Source organism: Pieris brassicae, unplaced genomic scaffold, assembly GCF_905147105.1.
Source record: "Pieris brassicae unplaced genomic scaffold, ilPieBrab1.1, whole genome shotgun sequence".
Lineage (NCBI taxonomy): Eukaryota > Metazoa > Arthropoda > Insecta > Lepidoptera > Pieridae > Pieris > Pieris brassicae.
The window spans coordinates 17,501-22,500 of record NW_025576009.1 but is presented as its reverse complement, the minus strand read 5'-3'; the positions used below and the strand labels follow the sequence as shown (position 1 = coordinate 22,500).

The 5,000-nt window shown below is 48.8% G+C and overlaps 3 non-coding genes across 3 annotated transcripts in view; all 3 read left to right on the top strand.

Annotated features, from left to right (window-relative positions):
- Positions 1–1,458: 1,458 nt before the first annotated feature.
- On the top strand, positions 1,459–3,373 carry LOC123719353. Its single transcript, XR_006755412.1, has one exon. It is a non-coding gene; the product is annotated as a small subunit ribosomal RNA (ribosomal RNA).
- Positions 3,374–3,727: 354 nt separating this feature from the next.
- On the top strand, positions 3,728–3,885 carry LOC123719351. Its single transcript, XR_006755410.1, has one exon. It is a non-coding gene; the product is annotated as a 5.8S ribosomal RNA (ribosomal RNA).
- Positions 3,886–4,719: 834 nt separating this feature from the next.
- Positions 4,720–5,000, top strand: part of LOC123719350 — a 3,962-nt gene continuing 3,681 nt past the window's right edge. The window contains exon 1 of the ribosomal RNA XR_006755409.1: positions 4,720–5,000. This exon is cut by the window's right edge and continues 3,681 nt beyond it. This is a non-coding gene — a ribosomal RNA (large subunit ribosomal RNA).

The following is a 5,000-nucleotide window of genomic DNA, read 5'->3' as shown; positions in this document are numbered from 1 at the left end:
TTATAATTCATTATTATACATACATACATACATACATACATACATACATACATATTATTAATAAATATAATTGTTTTTTTTTGTTTTTTCTTTTCTTCAAATAAACCCACATTGCCATTTCTCTGAGCGTGTGCTGCGAGCTTCAACGAGAAACATATCTATCAATACAAATGTCTATTCAAAAAAAAGAAAACAAACAAAAATCATATCAGTCAATAAAATAAATAATAATATTTTTTTTACTACTACTACTAGTACTACTACGTGCTACTACTGCACGCCAATACACATACATAATAAAATGAAAAATCGTCTCTCTCTCGCTCGCTCTACGAGAAACATTCGACGTCCGCTCCAATGCCGACGCGGGACTATTGCTCTCGGTATAGATGTGGAGCGAAACAGTCGTGCGCACAGCGTCGACTCGTTCTCGTTGCCGCGCGTCGTTCGTCTCAAATAGACACGAACGACGGACGAGAGAGAATAGAATGTGTTCTTGTTTTTGTGTTTGTGCGAAGTGTGAGAATATTATATACATATATTCGCGCATGGATGATATAGATATGGGTATGGATTTTCGGAGGAAATTATATCAAATTCGTATTTCGAATGCGAGACCGCCGAGATCTTTCCCAGCTCTCTCTCTCTCTGTGTGTGTGGTGTATAGTACATTTTATATATCTCTCTTGTGTCAACACAAAAATAACAAAGAATATACATACTACTCCTCCTCATATTTTATATAATATAATATAAAATTATATTATAGCACCGCGTTCGCAGACCGTATGGTGATGTTACCAATCGACCAAGATTTGGGACCGTCTCCCCCGGTGTTATCTGTGATGTTAAAAGAATACGCTTCTAGGCACACCTCAACGCAGGGCGCCTAGCGTGTTCGACACGTGCGCGGTCGCCACGGCGACCGTATATGTAAAGAATGTATAAAAGAGGACGCACACGCGCCCATCGTCGAAACGGTGTGCGCAGCGTCGTGTTGGAATTTATCCCTCAAGCTCCGGGCGTTGATCGTATCTAGTGCGAATCATGCGTGTGTGGTGCGCATGTAATTGCCAGCCGAGTTTTAATATGTTTACAATAACGTATTGAATAAAAATTGAGAAGTTGCGTTTAGATGAATGTTCAATTTTCAAATTGTCACAACATCGATTCCCGCCCGCGGGGTCGTGTTCGTTGCAGTTTTATGTCCCTCACAGTGGTCGAGCATCGTTGTACATCACCTCGTTGCGAGATCGTGACGGGACGGCCGCTCGTAGACCGGTCAAAGTTAGTCTATCGATATGAAGCGCGAACGTCGCGTCGCGTGCAAATTCGACGCGTTACGTTCACGCGTGTCGAGAAGGCGCGCGCGCAAGCGCGCGCCCCTCGACGCCGCCGAGCCAGCGGCTCGCCGAAGCCGCGTGACCGCGGTGTAGGCGTGTCGTTTGCGTAAGCAGCTCCCTGGTTGATCCTGCCAGTAGTTATATGCTTGTCTCAAAGATTAAGCCATGCATGTCTCAGTGCAAGCCGTATTAAGGCGATACCGCGAATGGCTCAATATATCAGTTTTGGTTCCTTAGATCTTACTCAGTTACTTGGATAACTGTGGTAATTCTAGAGCTAATACATGCAATCAGAAACTCTGACCAGTGATGGGATGAGTGCTTTTATTAGATCAAAACCAATCGGCGGAGGGGCCATGCGTCCGAAGTCGTTAATTTTGATGAATCTGGATAACTTTTGCCGATCGCACGGTCCAGTACCGGCGACGCATCTTTCAAATGTCTGCCTTATCAACTTTCGATGGTAGTTTCTGCGACTACCATGGTTGTCACGGGTAACGGGGGAATCAGGGTTCGATTCCGGAGAGGGAGCCTGAGAAACGGCTACCACATCCAAGGAAGGCAGCAGGCGCGCAAATTACCCACTCCCGGCACGGGGAGGTAGTGACGAAAAATAACGATACGGGACTCTTACGAGGCCTCGTAATCGGAATGAGTACACTTTAAATATTTTAACGAGGAACAATTGGAGGGCAAGTCTGGTGCCAGCAGCCGCGGTAATTCCAGCTCCAATAGCGTATACTAAAATTGTTGCGGTTAAAAAAGCTCGTAGTTGCATTTGTGCGCCGCGCTGTCGGTGCACCGCATCCGCGGTGATACTGACACGTCTGCGGAGCATATCGTCGGTGAGCCGGCGGTAAAACGCCGGTTCAATATCAAAATCCTATCGCGGTGCTCTTCGGTGAGTGTCGAGGTGGGCCGACAATTTTTACTTTGAACAAATTAGAGTGCTCAAAGCGGGCTCAAAATGCCGCTTGAATATTTCGTGCATGGAATAATAGAATATGATCTCGGTTCTATTTTGTTGGTTTTCAGAACTCCGAGGTAATGATTAATAGGGATAACTGGGGGCATTCGTATTGCGACGTTAGAGGTGAAATTCTTGGATCGTCCGCAAGACGAACATCAGCGAAAGCATTTGCCAAAGGTGTTTTCATCAATCAAGAACGAAAGTTAGAGGTTCGAAGGCGATTAGATACCGCCCTAGTTCTAACCGTAAATATGTCATCTAGCGATCCGCCGACGTTACTACAATGGCTCGGCGGGCAGCTTCCGGGAAACCAAAGATTTTGGACCTCCGGGGGGAGTATGGTTGCAAAGCTGAAACTTAAAGGAATTGACGGAAGGGCACCACCAGGAGTGGAGCCTGCGGCTTAATTTGACTCAACACGGGAAATCTCACCAGGCCCGGACACCGGAAGGATTGACAGATTAACAGCTCTTTCTTGATTCGGTGGGTGGTGGTGCATGGCCGTTCTTAGTTGGTGGAGCGATTTGTCCTGGTTAATTCCGGTAACGAACGAGCCTCTAGCCTGCTAAATAGGCGGTCGTCATTCAAGGTGTGCGCGACTCTCGGGGAGCGCAACTCACTGGCGACGTATTAAAATTCTTCTTAGAGGGACCGGCGGCTTCGAGCCGCACGAGATTGAGCAATAACAGGTCTGTGATGCCCTTAGATGTCCTGGGCCGCACGCGCGCTACACTGAAGGAATCAACATGTTCTCCCTGGCCTAGAGGCCCGGGCAACCCGTTGAAACTCCTTCGTGCTGGGGATTGGGGTTTGCAATTATCCCCCATAAACGAGGAATTCCTAGTAAGCGCGAGTCATAAGCTCGCGTTGATTACGTCCCTGCCCTTTGTACACACCGCCCGTCGCTACTACCGATTGAATGATTTAGTGAGGTCTTCGGACCGACACGCGGTGGCCTCACGGCCGTCGGCGTTGCTGGGAAGTTGACCAAACTTGATCATTTAGAGGAAGTAAAAGTCGTAACAAGGTTTCCGTAGGGGAACCTGCGGAAGGATCATTAACGTTGGTTTTTTCTTTTTGTTTTGTTGTTGTCAAAGACTCGCAAAAAAAGAAAAAAAATACAAAAACACGTGAATGATACGAATCAAAATCGAATCCGAGACGGTTGACTCTCTCTCGTCGATTCGCGACGTGTGCGTTGCGACACGCTTTGATTAGCGTTCGCTATCGCCTATTGATACTTTGAAATAATATTTTAATTTTTTGTGTACAACCACGCAAATAAAAGAGATTTTCTTTCTTTTCATTTGTCGTACACGTTAATGATAAGTATTATTTTCAAATTTTTTTGTTTAATTTTTTTCGCACCTTTTATATTTTCTCATACAAAAAACACACACAAAAACAAAACGATTACCCTGAACGGTGGATCACTTGGCTCGCGGGTCGATGAAGAACGCAGTTAACTGCGCGTCATAGTGTGAACTGCAGGACACATTTGAACATCGACATTTCGAACGCACATTGCGGTCCGTGGAGAAATATCCAGGACCACTCCTGTCCTGAGGGCCGGCTGCATAAAAACAAAAAGCCACACTGTTCGCGTGACGAGCGGCGATCGCTGCGACTCCGGTCGTAGCGCCGCATCTCTGTCGCGCGTGCAATTGACGGTTTCGCTAGGCCGCCGAGCGGCCGAACGATCCGTTCGAATATATGTTTCGATTACGACTCGTCATCCGTATTGGCCGTGTTAAGCCACGTCTATACGATACTTTTTGTCGCACAAATAAATTCTCCCCGCCGCACCGTGTCTCCCGCGGCACGGGTGCGCGTCGAGTCTTTACGCAACGACAACGACAACGACGACAACGACGTTCGCGTTTACGCGTCGCGCGTGTTTGCTCGCATCGTCCCCGGTCCCGCATGGCGATCGCGCGACGGTCGGCGCCGGTGCGCGCGTCGACGTGTCTCGACGCTGTCGTTGAAAGTTGTCGCGTTCGGCTCAGTTTTCTCTTACTCTCGCGAGAGGAAGCGAAACGCGCGCGCCCGCTGCTCTAGCGGTTGCGCCCAGTGTGTGCGTGCGGTGTTTGTGCAATTGTAGTGTGTACGAAATTATTGTGACGTGTGTTCTTAAAACGGACGGAACGATGCCGTCGTTAACGAACAACAACAGAAGAACCGCTTGGTGGTGTGCGATTGATTGATTTCGCGCAACGCGACATCTATGTGTCGCCACCACCACGCTGTTCGCAAGGTGCCGCGCCGCTTTCGTGCGAGCGCATATAATGTAGGCGGACTCGACGTCCGGAGGGCGCGTGGCGTCGTCGACGCGCTTGTAAAAAATAGCGTGTCGCGTACGCCCGTTGCGCCGACGGATATCGCGTCTGCCTCACACCTTTTTATCGTTGGCCTCAGATCAGGGAGGATCACCCGCCGAATTTAAGCATATTAGTAAGCGGAGGAAAAGAAACTAACCAGGATTCCCTTAGTAGCTGCGAGCGAACAGGGATGAGCCCAGCACTGAATCCCGCGGTCGTCTCGGTCGCGGGAGATGTGGTGTTCGGGAGGTTCCGCTTTCTCGCGGACTCCGCTACCGTCCAAGTTCGTCTTGAACGGGGCCCGTTTTCCCGCAGAGGGTGCCAGGCCCGTAGCGACGGGGCGAGTCTGCGAGAGGGACACTCCTAAGA